We start from the raw sequence: 18,553 nt of genomic DNA, 5'->3' as shown, positions 1-18,553 counted from the left end.
CATGGAACTTATAAGACATGTCTGTAAATGGGAGGGCAGGATCTAAAAATTATGCTACAAAGATGGTATATACCCTTGTGCATATCTGAAACTCAATTTATGATTCTAGAAATGTAATTGTTGGACGTCAAGTTCATCCGTTAAATAATAATAGCAGTTAATCTCAGTTGTTTCCATTGAAATTGGCAACCCTAGCTCTAATCTGTTATGTAGGGTGCCATTTTGATAAGAAGTGTGTAATAATGCCATCCCCGGTATACGATATTGCTTCAAATTGCTCTTTTCATGACTTTGCAAAGCATTTCTCTTACCTGGTTATCATCTGGCACTCCGAGAAGACAGTGAGCATCAGCTGACCCACTTGGGGAACGAGGAAGCCACATCACTCTCCAATCTGTCCTACTTGCCATATTAATGAGCTGTGTTACCACCTGCCTCAGGGGAGCATGTGTGATCAGTTCTCCCACTTCTGATCATGCTGTCATGATGATGAATGGCTGAGAGAGAGGTTTAGGAGAAAGAAACCTAGTTTAGTTAAAAAAGAAAAAGAGCAGAGCTGATTTTAATAAAAGCAAAATTAGTATTAGCACTCTTGGACATACTGTAATCCTCAAAGATATTAAAAGGAAAACCTCACCAAGTTAACTCTTCCTGCTTGTTTACAGTCCTTCCTGATGAATGATTTAGAGGGACAGCCTAAGTTTTAGGCCACCTGTCAAATATAGAATTTACGTGAACACAGAAAGTTGTTACTAAGCATCGTGGTCTCTGGTGAATTCTCAGTAGAAAAATATTAACATAAAATCTGTGGGGATTACAATATTTGACTCAAGATTTTACTAAGCTCACATTAAGAACCAAATATTTGGTTAGAGATATGAGAAAGCATTTATTTTCTTCCTGTGTAACTCTTAATGCTTCATAATATCTTGATGTGACCTTGACATTTTTAAGGACTTCATTTATATTTTTGTCGATTACAAAATACAAACATTACTATTTTAATTCTTTTTATTGAGATATGTATAAGGAATCCACAGACAAAGAGCTCTAAAAATGCTTTTTTTCTGTGAGTATCTCATTTTCATGGGAGAATACCACCCAAACCGATCAGGTTTATACGAACTAGGACATGTTGTGAAAATATAAATCCAGAGAAAGCTATGAAATTGAAAAGAGCTATCAGACTTACTATAAAATTTAACTAGACATAGGTAAAAAGCCAGCTAAGCTCAAATTTAATGACTAACCTTCACTGTAAATTGGGCATATCTCAAAAAACACTATACTTATTAAATGATTTCAGAAAAATCACATACCACAGTTTTTTCATAGAGTTTTAAAACAAAAGCAAACTCAGAATAATTATTATTTCTCTTCCAAAATTCTATTCAGCATTCTTGTCAATGAAGAATACTGACAATTTTTATAATAACTCTTAAAAAACCATGCTTCATTTTGGTTCCTTGAGAAGGAAAACTGAATCTCCTCTATTTTTTTTAAGGCTTCCATAACAGACTGAAAAATGATTCAATAATATTGTAAGACTTCAGATATACCCCTGTTACATTCTAAGATGCCAAATTGGTTGGCTATGGCTGCTGTAATAAAATATCACAGACTGAATGGATTAAACAACAAAAATTAATTTTCTCAGAGCTCTGGAGGCTGGAAGTCCAAGATCAAGATGTCGGCAGGGTGGCAGTGTTGGTCTCCTTGGAGGCCTCTCTCCTTGGCTTGCAGATGGGCTTCCACATGGCCTTTTCTCTCTGTACACACCCCCCCCCCAAGTTGTTTCCCTTTCTGGGTCCACATTTCTTCTTTTTATAAGGACACAAGTCAGATTGGATTAAAGCCCACCCTCACAGCCTTTTTTCTTTAATTGAAGTAGAGTTTCCTTGTTGATTATCTATTTTATATATAGTCGTGTGTATATGGTAATCCCAAACTCCTAAAGCATCCATCACCCCTTTCCCCTTTGGTAACCATAAGTTTGTTTTCTCTGTCACAGCCTTATTTCAAATTAATCTCCTCTTTAAAGGCCCTGTCTCTACACTTACAAATTCCTCTTCCTCTTGCCCCTCCTCTTCTTCTCCCTCTCCCCCACCCCCTCTTCCTCCTCCCCTCTTCCTTCTCCTTCTCTTTCTTTTTCTTCTCCCCTCCCTCCTTTTGTTATCTTCTTGACAATTCAATAATTCAAAGCTTAGTTATGGAAGAGTGGAGAAAATAGGAAAGAATGTTTGAACTGTCATTTTTCTGCATTTTTCTCTAAGTCCAAATCTGTTTCATTAAAAGTAATCATAATACATTTGGGAATCATGCAGAGCTTCTAGCAAGGAACTTTGAACTACTTGAGGGTCTGAATTGCTTCAGTGCCCCCTTGGCATGTCTTGGCGGTGGCATAGGCATGAGAGGAAATTTATAATAATTCTTTAGATCACCACTTTAGAATTTTCTGGTATTAAATTTTCATCACTTTGCTCTGGTCCTTGGAGTCTCCCTGTTTAAAATACTAGCATATTTTTCAGTTTAAAAAAAGAAAAAGAAAAAATAAACTGGTACAGCTTTACCAAGAGTGTTTATCCTGTGGGATAAAATTGTTTCTGAAGTTGAAGTTCTTCTTCCTGTTTTCCCAGCACATCAGGTGGGGTCTCCCTTAAAGGTGAAGGACAGGGATCGTGCCAGTGAAGGGCAAGTCTGCCTTCCAGTCCTTAGCACAAAAGTCATCCTGCTACAGTCTGAAGCTGTTGCTCAGACAGCTTTCAATTCAACTCAGAACATTTCCTTGAATTATTGATAAATCTGCATCATTTGGGGAAGTAGAAAATGGTAACATGGTGGAATTAATAGTTCATCTCATTCTTTCTTCAGGGATATGGCATTTTTATGTGTTGCACAGAAGAAAGACCTTATAAGTGAAGATTTCATTTTGTAGGAAGTATATTTATGTAAGAGGATATAAAGGATGCTCCGAAGGGAAGTCTTGAATCATTCATCAGTGTATGCCTCACGGTACTTTGTACTTTATAGTGAATTTTCAATAAATATTGGCTGAATAAATAGATGAATCTACCTGGAGATGAAGCAAATTCAGGCATATTAAAATCCATATTGTCAACAGCACTAATTCTCAGCTCTGAGGCTGCAATCAGATAGATACGCCATAAACAGAGGTTTCCAAACTTTCTCAGTTCGTGGTGGTGCCCTTAAGTGTATCAGCAGTTTTTTTTCACAAGCCCCTTGACAAACAAACAAAAAAACAAACCAAAAACCAAATCCCCAAACCCCAAAACCCAACAAAAATCAAACAAACACCACCTGCCGATTCAGGTCACCAAGTAATTAAATCTTAACAATTTAGTATTTATGTCCTAACTACTTAGTAGCCATTTGAAAAAAATTATATGTATAATTTGAAAGAGCAAATAATACTTTTATTTCATTCTTAAATAATCACAATTCCTAATAAGATGCACAGCTTCTTAAGCCTCAGAAGCAGATTGGACAACACCCCCCATGTCATTTTTGGTTCTACATGGATTATTTTCATGATACTTGTTTTTTAATCTCAGCAATCTCCCAAAACTCAGCTTCACAAAGATACGATGTCACCAAAAGGAATGGAACTCGATGTAATATCCAAACAGTAACTGCCTCAGGCTAGTAGCTCATAAGAAGCCTGACAAATGTTGAGTGTTGCTGAGATTCCCTCGAATATTTAAAATATTCCTAAATATTCTCATATGAGTTCACTGTGGTGAACACAGTTTGAGCAAATAAAGTGTTACCAGCAAGAGTCAGATTATTGAAGGTACCAATCATTTTCCTAAAAATAAGACTGTTCTCAGTTATTTTTGTAATAATACCGCTTATGTATTGACTTTCCAATACTTTTTTCAATAGTTTCAGGGAAGCAATGCATGTAAGAGCTTAGGATGTGGGACCTGTACATAACCACATTCATTGAACTTGCTGGAGTCACAAGTATTTGGTATTCTCACCTGTTCTGGGCATTTATTATTCTTTCTCAGTTCCTCTATTGGAAATGTGGAGTCTCAGTACCCCTATTTGCTATCACCTAGAAGAATCTGCTTGGCAACTGTATGTTTTTTGTTTTTTTTTTTTAACTCCTTCCTGCAATTAAGCTACAAAACCACTTGGTGGTGATAGATGCTTTATTCATAGCAACCAATTACCAAATATGCTTTTTGAGGTCTAGTCAAAACCATTTTTCCACTATTTTCAGATTTCTAAAATTAAAACAATAAAATAGCAAACACTGAGTTGTAAAGTAAATAATTCTAAATAGAACTTGCAAAGGAATAAGTAGAAAGATTTGGTTTGGTACTTTCTTCACTAATCCTTGTATACAATTTACTTTTAATTTTCATTTTATACTTAGATTTTGATTAAAATATTTTGTGTTTTTTAAAAACAGATTTAATGTTCTGCACCTTTGTATCATAGTTCATTGATTCTAAGACACCACTGAATATGAGAAGCATTCCAACTTCACAGATGTTAAATGTTAAAAACACAACAAAGGTGTCTTAGAAACAGTGAAATGCTCTATTTGCAGATTCCAAAAGAGTCTTAGTTCATGGGAGATACTCAGTAAATATGTCTAGGGAAGAAAAGAAGGAAGGAATAAGAAAGAAAGAAGGGAAGGAGGAAAGAAGACTGGAGGGGAGGATAAGGAAAGGAGAGAGGAAAGAAAGCAAGAAAAAGGGCAGAAAAGAAAATGACATCCTCTTCCCCAAGAATGGGCATAATTCTGAGGCTTTCTTGGTGGGAAACTTCCAATCTTCCTTTTCACGGATGGAAACTTTATTTATTACATCAATATTAATTTGATATTGATGAGTTAATAAAAATGAAGCCACTGAGTTGTAATCCCAGGCCCATGAGCTTCTGCATTCCTTTCTTCCCACGTGGAAGGAAGAAAAACCAGACATAGCTGCCTTTGGACCTTCATGCAGGGGCTAAGCCTTGTTGCCTCCTTTCTGTCTGGATCTCACTTTGTATCACCTCCTCAGAGAAGCACTCCTGGACTGCCTATGCCAATGGGATTCCCTCTTAGAGCTTCTTATCCTTGGTTCCCTCCAGTCTGTCTCCTCATCCCTGCAAGGGCTCATTAACTAGGCTTAAAGTGTAACTCATTTCCAAAACCATGTATACTTTAACAGTGATTTCAAAGATCAGAAACCATTTAGAAACGAAAGGAATACAAGCCTACATAATAATTACAAGATTTAGATTGAAAAAAAACAAACAAACAAACCACAGTAACATGCACTAACACTGAATAATCTTAAACCTACAAAGCTAACAATTTATAGTTAATCCATGATGATAAAGGAGGACCAAACTCTGTACCAAGGGCAATGAGAGTGAAGGGAGGATAAGCTGGACTTACTTCCATGTATTTCTGGAGCTGGATTGCTAAATGGCTTGTGTGTGAGCTTCTGTGATTTAGTAAGCTAACAGGTAAGCTTATGTGAACCTAGCCCATCTTCCTGCTTTTGGACAGGCCAGAAAGATGAGCTAAATTACATTTTTTAATTTCAGTAGAGAAGAGATATTTGAGAGGTTACTTTGCAAGTTTACAGACTCTTTTTTTTTTTTTTTTTTTTTTTTAATTTATTTGGCTGTGCCGGGTCTTAGTTGCGGCATGTGGGATCTAGTTCCCTGACCAGGGATTGAACCCGGGCCTCCTGCATTGTGAGTGCGGAGTCTTAGCCACTGGACCACCAGGGATGTCCCAAGTTTACGGACTCTTTTCTTGCAGTTAATTTTAGGCCATATCTTTTGTAAGTTTCTCATGTTTTACTTTAAGGCAGGTTATTACTCTGCTTTACTAGTAAAGGAGAATAGCAAGCCTGTTAGTGCATGAGGGTCATCCTCCTTTTGCTACCCTGAGATGTGATGCCTGGAAAACCTCCATGTGCTTTGTTACAGTTGGTACCTCTGTTCCCCACCTCAGCCCCACCACCTTTTCTTTGCTTCACGTCATACTCCAGCATCCCAGGTAGAACCCCAGGGGCAAAACACAGATGAAGTTCCATCCCAAAGCTGCACTGGTCCCAGAACTGGACCATGAGCTGCTGCCCCATCAAAGGTGTGAAGATCTCCTAACACAGCAGCTGATTTATCTCAGTATATGTTAAGAAATAGAGGAGGGTATTGGTTTTGATTTTTGTATAGTTTTGTACACACGTAAATTTAAAGAATCATGAAACAGGAAAATATATAGATTATCCATAAAAAGAATTAAAATATTAGATTCTGAAAGTAATAAAAGTAGATTCTAGCTTTCAGGGGCTAAAAAATCAGCAGCAAAGATTCAGATGATATGATTGTTCTGACTTAATATAATCTCTCTACATATTTAGATTTCAAGATAGTGTAATTGTCCATAAACTCACTAGCTAGGTATTAGGAATAAAGGCTTGGTAATGTAGTAATTACAGAAATGTATATTAAAAATTTTACATAGGAAATTAAAACTAACCAATCATTGACATGACACGACTAATTTTCATGTTTTGTTCCAATCATTTCTAGTTTATATTCTGACAGTTCTACAAACTTCCTATTGGAAAACTGTAAAACATACCTAACTATTTAGATTGGAGTTACAAGATATAGGCCTGATGGAAGTATTAATTTCATGTAATTTAGAACATGAAGAAGTAATATTTTTATTATTTACTTGTCTTCAGAAAAAAGTGATTGTCTTTACCTTTCAATATGAGCAAAGAAAAGACAAATAAAAACAAAACAGAATTTTTAAAGTTGCATACTTTTGTTGCCCAAACTATACGCTATGTGTGTGTATATTTATATATTCTTAAATAATTTTATAAGTTACTTATATATATATATGAGCAACTTTAAAAGTAATTTATATTTTAAAAATAATAAAAATATAAAATAAGTACATATTTATATAAATAATTTAAAAGTTCTGAAGATTAAATAAACCTATTAGTAATACAGCAATAAATAACACTAATGGGCTAATGTAACAAAATTGTCCATTTAGGACTGTTTGCGGTTTCCATGGGTGACAGTCTACTGTTTGTCTTCTACTCTTTCAAAGAAGAAATTATCCAATAAATCTATAGATAAATATTCGTTTGCCTCACCCAGTACTTGAATGGTTTATGAATTTAAAGGTTCTTGCCCTGAATTTTAAGGATCGGAAGTTCACCAAGTTTTTAAGCATATTTCTGATTTTTGCCCCCAATTTTCAAGCTTTGGAAATGACTGTTTTGTTCTAGGAAGTGTTGTCCCAGGCACCTCTTACTCTACATAATGCTAACTTTTCCATAGGAAAGCTGATATGACAGAGTGATTAAAGAAATAAGATGTCTGTATATATGTACCACATCTTGAACGAAATTGTGCCATTTGCAGAGATGTGGATGGACCTAGAGACTGTAATACAGAATGGAGTAAGTCAGAAAGAGAAAAACAAATATCGTATACTATTGCTTATATGAGGAATCTAGAAAAATGATACAGATGAACTTATTTGCAAAGCAGATATAGAGACACAGACAGAGATCACACTTATGGTAACCAAGGGGGGAAGAGAGGGTGGGATGAACTGGGAGATTGGGATTGACACATACACACTACTATATATAAAATAGATAACTAATGAGAACCTAGCACAGGGAACTCTACTCGATGCTCTGTGATGACCTAAATGGGAAGGAAATCCAAAAAAGAGGGGATATATGTATACATATAGCTGATTCACTTTGCTGTACAGCAGAAACTAACACAACATTGTAAAGCAACTATACTCCAATAAAAATTAATTCTAAAAAAGAAGAAATAAAGTGTCTCCATAATTTGAATTTTACCTGATGGTGAATTCAATGGCAGAATTATGGAGGGTGTTGAGGGTATTTATGATTAACTAGGCTTATTGTCATAAAGACAGTGAGAGCCTGATTTCAGTATATCTTTGAGTTTGACATGGCATGATTCCAAATCTGGCTTTACTCACATCCTGTATTTCCAAATAGATTGAACATTAACTGTGCAGTTGAACTGCTGAAGAAATCATTACTGAGGTATTTTTAAATGCACTTCCACCCTTAAGTAGAACAGCTGAAAACAGAAGATCGAAGAGATGCATATTTTAAGCAATAAAGGCTCAAGTGTGAGCAAAGAGGGTTAGAAAGAGGAAAACAACATTGGATGCAGCTTTTCACTTCTTGTATTGACTTTGTTAGTGATGCCCTTTTGGATCTGTAGTCTAAGGGCAGCCTCTCAATTTATCTATGTGAAATATTAAAAGCAAGAAGAAAAACATTATTTTCCATTTTCTTTCCTTTGTAGGAAATAGACAACTGTTTCAACTGCTCAGACCTGAACGAATTTGGTGCCTCCCAAGGCAGAAGTGAGAGCACAGAAGTGGTAGAGGGTGATAGAAATTAGACAGGACTCTGAGATATTCCCATTCAACTTTGTGAAATCACAGAGCATTTGTAGCATCCCCCTTTCAGGGTAGACACATGCACACAAAATTTTCCAGAGAAACCTGCACTCTTTAGATTTATCTTTAACAGGGCTTTCTGTTAGCATAGATCAGAGAAGTTGCCACCAAGGTGGAGGAAAGGGCACCCTGGGAAATGGCCTCAGTTTGGTCCCACATCAAGGATGGGATGTACCAGTGTGAAAAGGAAAATCATTCCTGAGTATATTTCCTTCATTGCTTTGACTCTTTGCCTACTGCATATTGGCCCTCTGGCTTTTGTAGTAAGAGTCAAAAAGTAGAGATTCAGTTGAATCCTGTTGACCAGAGGAAATCATGATATTAACATAAACGGCCAGTTGTGCTGTTTCTTTCTTGTTTTGTAACCAATATAAAATATTAGGGACTTCCCTGGTGGTGCAGTGGTTAAGAATCCGCCTGCCAATGCAGGGGACACGGGTTCGAGCCCTGGTCCGGGAAGATCCCACATGCCGTGGAGCAACTAAGCCCGCGAGCCACAACTACTGAGCCCTCGTGCCACAACTACTGGAGCCTGTGCGCCTAGAGCCCGTGCTCCGCAACGGGAGAGGCCACTGCGGTGAGAAGCCCGTGCACTGCAACGAAGAGTAGCCCCCGCTCGCTGTAACTAGAGAAAGCCCACGGGCAGCAATGAAGACCCAATGCAGCCAAAAATAAATAAATAAATAAAATAAAAATATTTTTAAAAATAAAATAAAATATTACATTTCCCTATGTTAAATATATATATATCTAACATATATGTGTGTACACACACACACACACACACACACACACACACATATATATATACAGTGTTGAAATGATTCCTCAGTTTTAAAACTACTACAAAAATAGCTGGGAAAAAGCCGCCGTCAGTATGCTGCTAAAATAAACCATGAACTGTCTTCTCAAAGTACAGAACTAGATAAATGGGACATAGCAAAGTTGTCTTTCTGTGATTTTGAATTCTAGGTGTTTGATGGCAGGATAACATTAAGGCAGATTTTATTGCTTTAAAGGGAAGTTCATCTGCATGATCCGTTAATAATCACATGCAAGAGGCCAGGAAAGTGAAAAAGTAGCTTTCAAATATTTTTCGTGTTTTTACAGCACGGTAGAGATTTATTTTCTGCCACTGTACAGTGACCACAGCCAGGCCCCGAGGAAAGTGATCTCCCTGGGGTTGTCTGCAGTGTGCACTTTGACCTCTTCCTCTTGGCCCAGGTTAGTCCAGACATTTCAACAGCTTGACTAAGCCTCATCGCCAGTCAGCTGCCAAGTTCAGCGGCTGCCAGGATCACTAGCTGCTTTTTAAGTACACCTGTTGCCAGCACTGTGTATGAGTCAAGAAGATTAGACCTTTCTGGTCTATCCCACTGGCTAGGATCTCTTTCAAAGGAGAATTATTTTTAATATGACTTCATCATTCTTCATCAGGAAAACATTTTTTTTAGCAAGCTTCTCTCCTTACAGAGAAGTTGCACTGACCCTGAATTGCTATGGTACATCAGGTCTGGGTTAACCTACAGATAAAAAATGGTTTTGATAATCAGTACTACCTCTACTTTGTATTTTTCATTGTGCGGGCCAGCAAAGCTACATGAATAACAAAACATGTAGACAGGGTGTAAACTGAAATGTTTTTTTTTTTTTTTTAACATCTTTATTGGAGTATAATTGCTTTACAATGGTGTGTTAGTTTCTGCTTTCTAACAAAGTGAATCAGTTATACATATACATATGTTCCCATATCTCTTCCCTCTTGCGTCTCCCTCCCTCCCACCCTCCCCATCCCACCCCTCTAGGTGGTCACAAAGCACCGAGCTGATCTCCCTGTGCTATGCGGCTGCTTCCCACTAGCTATCTACCTTATGTTTGGTAGTGTATATATGTCCATGCCTCTCTCTCGCTTTGTCACAGCTTACCCTTCCCCCTCCCCATATCCTCAAGTCTATTCTCTAGTAGGTCTGTGTCTTTATTCCTGTCTTACCCCTAGGTTCTTCATGACATTTTTTTTTCTTAAATTCCATATATATGTGTTAGCATTAACTTCACCGTAAATGGTACTTGATTATGACACTTAAAACCTTTCATATATAATAACACGTATATATGAAAGGTTTTAAGTGTCATAATCAAGTACCATTTACGGTGAAGTTAATCTGATTGTTAACGGTAAGTATTGCATGGTAATTAGGTATAAACACTAAGTAGCACGTATAAAGGACTGTAATTAGTGCATTTCAGGGAGCCAGGCAAGCATTTTTGAAGCAAGCTTGGTGAGGAGATGAATAGAAAAGCACTTAAAGCTGAACTCTGCTCTAATGATCCCTGGGACCAGAGGAGCCTCTTTGGCCAGAACTCTCTGCTTTTCCATGAGCATTTGCTCTAGGCCAGGGGCCCAGGGCAAGGGGACAACCTCCCCTATCAGCACAGAGGTGATGAAAAGTCATAGATAGAAAGTGCATTGGATTTGGAGAGTCTTCACAACTTCTGAAACACTGTACACTATCTAGCTGTAGCTTTGTAGTCTTTTAAGGTGAAGAAACAGGACACATAGGGATGTTTTCAACACTCTGGGCATCATTTAGCCATGATAGGATACTTCTAGGGCTTCATGAGCTCTGTTTTGATCCATTTCCCTATCAGTCATTGTTCATGAGGGATATGTGTTTTCCTCATACCAATGAAATGTCTGGTCCGTATCCAAATGTGTAGTTCATTTAATTAAGCGTGTTTTATTGATTATCTATCTACCTATCGACCTATGTACATTTCTAAAAGGTGGTACAAAAGATAGTTTTTAGAAACCTTAACCAGGGTGAAATGTCTTAATCCTGGGAATATCTGGTTATTTTCCCTGCTGGGTGTGCCTGTGTATAACTCAAGTGACACCGTCCTTACTTGACTGATTTTGATTTGGTGGGACTCGACAGAGCAACCTGGTTCAAATGCCAAATCATTGGCTTCATTCTTGCCCACTTTCCTACCCCAAGTTCAGTTCATTGTTAAATCTTGTTGGCTGTATCTTAATATATCTGGGAAATATATATATACCAGAAATATATCTGGGATCTGACCATTCTTATCACCTCCACTGTTAGCACGACAATTTAAGTCATCAATATCTTTTACCTGATTGTTATACTAGTCTTTTAACTGTTTGACTAGTTTCTACCCTGGAATCTGTTCTCCACAGCAGAGCTATTCTCTGCAAACCCAAGTCGATTTGGTCACCCTTCAATGGCTCTCCATTCATACCCTGCTTTATTTTTTAATGAATCACCGTTTGACATAGTATGCATTTATTGGCTTATTACATTATTATTACCTTTTCTACAATATAAGGTCCATGAGAGCAGGGACTTTGTATCTTGGTAAGGGTTTATCTTTATTCCTTAGAACAGTGTCTAGCAGGTTTATTAACACTTTATTAACCACTGAAGTCCACATCTACTATTGAGATTTTAAATTATTTTCGTTTTAAAAGTAAACTTTCCAAATCTTAATTCCATGGCTTTAACATTTTAAGCATTTGAGCTATAATCTACTCATTCTTAGCTTGAATCCCTTTGGTTGGGAAGCCAAACTAGTGAACGGACCTAGGAGTAATAGCAACTCCTTAATGAGCACTTCTATGCCAGGCTCTTGTGCTTCAGCATTTTGCTGTATCTCATTTAATTCTAGCCTAGTTCTAGAGACAGGTATTATTACTATTCTCCTTTTACATTTAAAGAGACTGAGACTTGGGAGAGATGAAATAACATAATACTCAGAGTTAATAACCCCTGAGCTGAGATTACAATCAAGGTGTGGTTGACTCTATACTGCCTTCTAGCCGTGTCCTCCGGTAACGCGTGTCAGGTTACTGAAGTAGCGAAGCGGCTGAATTCAAAGCATTCCTTCTGCAGTTCCATGTACTAGGGTTCTGGGATATAACAAATGTCCTTCCATCCCCCAAAGACTCTTAGGGACCAAACCAGGTAGTTCCGCTTTCAGGAATGTCCTAAAAGCCACTGTCCTCTAAGCTGGGTCTCTTACTTTAATGTAAGTTTCTCAAGCGCAGAGGCAGTTACCTCACCTAGGAAAAGACGATGGGATCAAAACGCTATGATCCAGAAGAAGAAAGCGTTGTCACCAATTCGGCTGACCGCTTGCAAATAGGGCACTTAAACATAAAGTTCTCAAAAAGCAGCCGACCCCCGGCTTGGAGGGAAGTTGGCGGAAAGAGGGTAATAGGGTTCGGCCTGACCACAGGACGGCTTCTCCAGACCCGCCCGGGCTCCAGCGCGTAAGTCGAGGGGTCCCTCCGCGGAGGCCAGCGGATGCATCTTGCGGCCAGAGCAGGGCTCGGGGGCGGGGCTCGGCGTGGGGGCGGTGCCGACGCCCGCTCCGCCCCCTCCTCGGGGATGCCGGGATGTTTACACTCCTGACAGCAGCGGCCGCTGGAGGAGGAGCGGGAGTCTTGGGAGGATGGGCCGCCGCTAAGCTCGCGCTCCGGACGCGCCTCGCCGTGCACAGGGTGGGTCCCCGTGCCTGCAGCGTTCGCGGGGGCGGCGCGGCGGGAGGTGGCCAGCGCTCCGGGCCTAGCAGCCACAGCCCCTGGCCCAGCGGGCCTGTGCGCGGCACCGCCTGGCCGAGCCGCCCGCCCGCCCCGGGTCCCTCGCCGGCCGGAGAACGGAGAGCTCCCCGCTTCTTGGTGAGTCGCCACCGGGGTCTCCGGCGCGCGGGCCGGGGCCGCCTGCGGGAGCCAGGCGGGAGGGGAGGTAGGTCAGGCTCGCGCGCGGCGGCCTCGGGACCCCGCCAGGGGGAGAGGAGGCTGTGCGGGGCGCGCGGACGAGCGGGCGGGGGCTTTGGTCCGGTCGTGGGCGGTGGCGAGAGCCTCGTGCCCCGTGCGGCTCGAGCGTCCGAGGCCGCCGCCGTATCTAAGAAACTCCGCGGCCACGGCTGCGGCGCAACAGGTCTCGGTTCGGGGACCCGAGGAACTTGGCGAAGTTCCGCCTCCCGCCGCACGTTCATTGGCGGCGGCGGTTATTTATTCCACGCGGATTGGTTGGGTTCAGCTGTCCGCCGTCAGCTTCAGCCGGACTGGGCAGAGCGAACTTCTGAGGAGAGGTGGGTGGTGGGAGCCTTGCAGACCGGCCTTGAGAAGTGCGGGGAGGGTGACCGGCCTGTTGGAGAAGGAGCTTTCCTGGGACTCTGTCAGGACTAGGAAGCGTCAGGGAGAGGGATTGCAAGGCAGTAGCGAACACTGTTGGTGATAGTGGCAATGGAAAAGAAATAAAGACATTGAACCCTGAGGCCCAAGCCAGAGAGGCGAAGGGGAGCGCAGAGAAGAAAGGAGAAAAGTAAGACCACATTGCCCCAGGACAGGGTCAGGAATCGAACACAACCTAGAGGAAGGATCCTACAGTGAGATTTAAGAATCCCTGTTACCTCTTTCCTATATACTGTAGGCCTTGGGAGATGATGTTTCAAACAGGTGAATCTTGTTCTTGCACAGCTGTAGGCCTTGTTAGGGATAGATACTAAAAATATACTTATTTTACTGTAAGATGTTTCCAACCTTGAGCATTGTTGGTGATGGAATTGAAAGTCAGAAACATTGCAGAAGTGGGATGATTTTTCCCCTCCTTTGAGGCTACTGATCTTAAGGATGCAGTTGAAACGATCAGATGCCCATGGTTTGTAGAGCATTGTGTACCCGTTATAATTAGAACCACTGTTTCTAATTCCTTCTCCAAGGAATTTGCAGTTTCAAGGAGTATGCACACTCCCAGCAGGCTACAGCAGAGTGTCTCGCCAGGTTGCATTACAGAATAAAGTACAGAATGTGTGTGTGAGACCCATCTATTCTGTTTAGGAGCTTGAGCTGCTCCGGGTGTGGTCGGAGAATGGCATAGTACTTTCACTCGAAAAGTTTATGGTACGTTTGGGACTATCAGACAAACACTGAAAGGGTGAATAGAGATACAATTAACTCTGTAATGCTTTGTGGCAACTCTTGCAGAATTGATGCCGAGTATTCTTGGCTATAAACGCTTGATGAAGGCCAGTGCCCCCAAAACGGTTAACATAAAGCGTAAGCAACTTCATTTCCAGACGAAGGGATCCCTCGCTACCGTCGAGGAGATCCAGTCCACAGGTTGCTTCACTCCTAAAACCGCAGCATCCTCAGCTTGGCCCTGGACTAGGTGGGAGCTTGCTGGGGTGGGGGAGAGATGTTGGAGCTTTGAAAAACTTTGCGTCTCGGAGGCGTCAAAGGGGTAGAAACTATGGGGACGGCGAGAGGAGGGCGGCGAAACTAAAAGGCTAAGACACGCCTAGTGGAAGCTGGTTGCTTTCCCGGGGTCTGGGGCAGCCCGGGACCTTGCAAGACGCGCGGTCGCGAGATTCGGCTCTCGAGCAGGAGGCCCCGCCCCCTTCAGACTGACGGCCTCCACAGCCAATGCGCGGTGAGGACGGCGCTGCTCCCGCTGGAGGGCGGGCACTTCCCCCGGCCCCGGGGGCTCAAGGGAGGGGGGCGGCGTGTGGGATAAACGGGCAAGATAAGGGGAGGTTGTGAGGTAAACACGCAAAACGAGGAGGGGGGCTTGTGAGAGAAACGCGTAAAACGAGGAGGGTGCTTGTGAGAGAAACGCGTAAAATGAGGAGGGAGCTTGTGAGAGAAACGCGTAAGACGAGGAGGGGGCTTGTGAGATGGGGGGGCGTGTGGGGTAAACGGGCAGTGTAAGGGGAGGTTGTGAGAGAAACAGGCGTAAAATGAGGCGGGCGCAGCGGCAGGTTCCTAGGACCCCGTGGTGCTCGTCTCCTTTCAAGGTTCAGCCGCGCTTTGGATCCACCGGTTGGTGTGACTAATGGAGGGGAGGAGGGGCTCTCACAAGCCCCCTCCTCATTTTACGCGTTTCTCTCACGAGCCCCCTCCTCGTTCTTTGAAATTATCTGAAAATGAAAACCAAGAAATGTCAGAATCCCAATCCTTAAGCGTTTTTACAATTACTTGGGACTCTTTCCACAGTTAAAAAAATTTTTTTTTTCACTTAAAAAAGTAAAGACCGTCCCTGGAGTGCAGACTCGTTTCCTAGTTTGCACTGCTGTGCTGCTCGGGGTCGTTGACTCGGGTCACACCTGCAGCGCCCTCCACGCCCTTTCCCACTCACACATTGTCCTGGCTGGACAATTTCAAGAGCGCTTTTCCAGCCCCTAAAGCAGCACTTACTCCAGGAATGAGGAAAGCACGCCTGGTATGATGGCCGCGTACTGGTGGGGAGGGGAGGTTTGAGGCCTCGGGTGTTAACCTACCCGAATAGTAAAACTCAGTTTTGTAGTTTCCACATGACCAGAACGCGGGTATAGTTTGTGCGCAGGAGTATCTGATCTCATACTCCCCTCCCTTCATCTTTCTGGTGGTTGCAGTTGGCAGTGTGAGGCTCTGGTTTATTGCAAACATTTTTTTCTTCCCGACTCTTGTGCATTTACTGAAATGTAGATTTCTTATTTTTTTAACTTAAATATGTAGTCAGAGAAATCATTAAGAGAGTTTTATGGTGTTTCTAGAACCAAAAACTGTTTTCATTGGAACTGTCTGATGTTTTAAAATGTATCTTTCCAGTATTACTAGTGCAGCCACTGTTAAGGGCATCTGGAGAGGAGAGAATAACGATTACTTAATGCAGTTTTGTTAAAGAAGTTGCTTAATTAGGTAATAGGTCCCCAAAATTCCTTTCAGGTTTTGTTTGATTTTTTTTTTAAAACAGGCTTTGGTGTTTAAAAAATGTGCAGGGCAGCTGCATAAAGCAATACACTGTCCACATTCCTGGTTTCATTCAAATTAATATATTTGTCCCTTCAAATATGTGCTCAAGAGTTATGTGGGTAGGTGTTTTAGTACATCATTCATAAAACATGGCAGCAAACTTAGCATAATACTAAGGGTGTTTTGGAAATGACATGTGTGATTAATGTTTGCTCTGAATTGCCTTACCAGCAATTATTTTATCAGCATTTCTATAAATGTATAACAAGATGTTTTAAGAAGCATTTCTTCATACTTTCGAATGTTTCAATTCATTTCTTCCTCCCTTCAATTTTATAGGGAATTTATATAATTGTAATCAAATATATTTATCTGCAGGATATAACGGCAATTGAGAAATTTTGAACTTATACATAGAACTGATGTAGAACCATTCATTCTTAGAGCTATAAAACCTAAACTGCTGATTCCTCTTTTGGTGATTAATAGTTTGATTATCCCTGTGTATTATATATCTTTACAGAATAAGGAAAACAGAGAATATATTTCATGGTTTTTAGTGAGCAGTGGAAATGAGAAGGACAGATAGATGGTCTTGAAGCATTCCTTAATTTTTTTGAGCAGGATAACTTCTTTTTTTTAACTTTTGTTAAAATAACAGCTGTCATACTATGTATATAACGAGCCGATACAATGAGCTGTTTGCTAATAGCTATCCAAAGTGTTAATCGGAATAGTGTGTAACTGAATGGAAGTTATTTAATTGGTCTATCAAATTTTAGAAATTTATATGTTTTCTGTTACTTAATGGAAATAGACCTTTCTGTAAATCTTGCCATTGGTCTTCTATTGATAATCAGTGTAAGTCATTAAAGGCAGTTTTTTCGTACCAGGTTGCTTTTGTAGAGAACAGGGGTTCTCAGACTTTGTCTCTAAAGGATGAAAGAGTAAATATTTCTGGCCTTGTGAGCCGTATGGTCTTTGTGACAGCTACTGCCACTGTAGCCGTGGACATACCTGAACAGGTGGGTGTGGCTGTGTTCCAGTAAAACTTTGTTTATACAGTCAGGCTGGAGGCCCGGTTCTGCCCTAGAAGGTAATACCAAGGGTCTAAACCTGATTCTAGGATGGATGTTTGGGCTGACAGGGATTTTCCACAGCACTGTGTTCGCCTTTTCTGGTCCTTTGATCCCTTATGACGTTCTCTTGATCTTCCCCAGTCCTCTCAGAATAACGCCCAGTTATTCATTGCCAGATTTTGTGTTTAGTCTCAGGGGCCTCATAAATATATCAGCCTCTTTCAGATTTATTCACCTGTTCAGGGATTTCTGTCATTCTTTGCCTCGGGGTGGGGGGGGGATCCCACACCCATCCTGTGATGTTCAATGGATTTGCCCTTTCTCTGCTTCCTTCTTGTTGCTAAGCCAAGATGGACTCTGATGTCAGACATTTTTCTTTGCTTGATTGACTGATAGCCCTAGAAGGAATGTGCTTTGCTGTGTTTCTTTAACTAGTAGTTTTTGTTCTAAGTCGACTGGAGTGACTGCTTTTTCTGCTGTTAGAGAGAATTTCTGGCATGAGCAAGAGGGTGCACAGATTTTTTTTTCTTGTTAGAAAAATTGACTAAGCCTTTTTTTCTTTATTTTGGCATTCTAATTTAATCATTTTATTAAGCTTTTTATTTATTTATTTATTGATAAGTCTTTTATAAAAGACTTTTTTTCCAGTAAAAAAAAAAAAAAATTCTAAAAAGGGCCTGCATTTGTAAGGAGAGGCTATAGTCACGGGCGTTTGTGGCCTGGGAGTACTTGCGGGGTACCTGACTCTTTGCTTTCAGTAGAGTTAGCTGTGGCTGACCTGGTTGCAGCTGCTGAGAAGCAGTTGAATGGAATGGAAAAGGCAACAGTTTTGAGCTTACACAGAAGGATTTCCCAGTCCTAGCCAGGAGTGGGTTCTGGGTGGGCCGAAATATTGACCCCTCGGGGCGGGGCCTGGGGCTTCAGAGCTTCCGGGCTAGTTGCCAGCAGCTGCTACCAGCCTCTTCTCTTTGTGTGACCTTGCTGCACAAATATCATTTTCTCTGTTTACCATGATGTGAAAAAGACTAAGGCCCAGGCTTCTCTCCGACTCTCTGACCTTGCTTGAGTTACTTGATTTGTTCAGACCTTAGTTTTCTCAGCTCAGGTCACATTGCTTTGAGGAGTAAATGACAACATCTTTGTAGAAGGAGGGTAGTAGGCTCAGTGAGTGTTAGTTTCATTTCACCTCTTTCTCTATTTTTAGGA

General features: G+C 41.1%; 1 protein-coding gene and 1 non-coding gene across 5 annotated transcripts in view; one reads left to right on the top strand and one right to left on the bottom strand.

Annotated features, from left to right (window-relative positions):
* Positions 1 to 5,684: 5,684 nt before the first annotated feature.
* On the bottom strand, positions 5,685 to 5,757 carry TRNAV-CAC (transfer RNA valine (anticodon CAC)). The gene has a single exon. It is a non-coding gene; the product is annotated as a tRNA-Val (tRNA).
* Positions 5,758 to 12,924: 7,167 nt separating this feature from the next.
* The window catches only part of NEK7 (NIMA related kinase 7), a 146,030-nt gene continuing 140,401 nt past the window's right edge, over positions 12,925 to 18,553 (top strand). For 3 of the 4 annotated variants that reach the window (XM_024732229.1, XM_024732226.1, XM_024732224.1), the window contains exon 1: positions 12,929 to 13,211. The gene's annotated coding sequence lies outside the window, so the exon portion shown is untranslated. Of the gene's footprint in view, positions 13,212 to 18,553 lie in introns of all 4 variants that reach the window. The other variant, XM_024732228.1, reaches the window with a different exon arrangement.

The sequence above is a fragment of the Neophocaena asiaeorientalis genome, unplaced genomic scaffold, assembly GCF_003031525.2.
Source record: "Neophocaena asiaeorientalis asiaeorientalis breed wild unplaced genomic scaffold, Neophocaena_asiaeorientalis_V1.1 scaffold896, whole genome shotgun sequence".
Lineage (NCBI taxonomy): Eukaryota > Metazoa > Chordata > Mammalia > Artiodactyla > Phocoenidae > Neophocaena > Neophocaena asiaeorientalis.
This window is presented reverse-complemented; position numbering and strand designations above follow the sequence as displayed.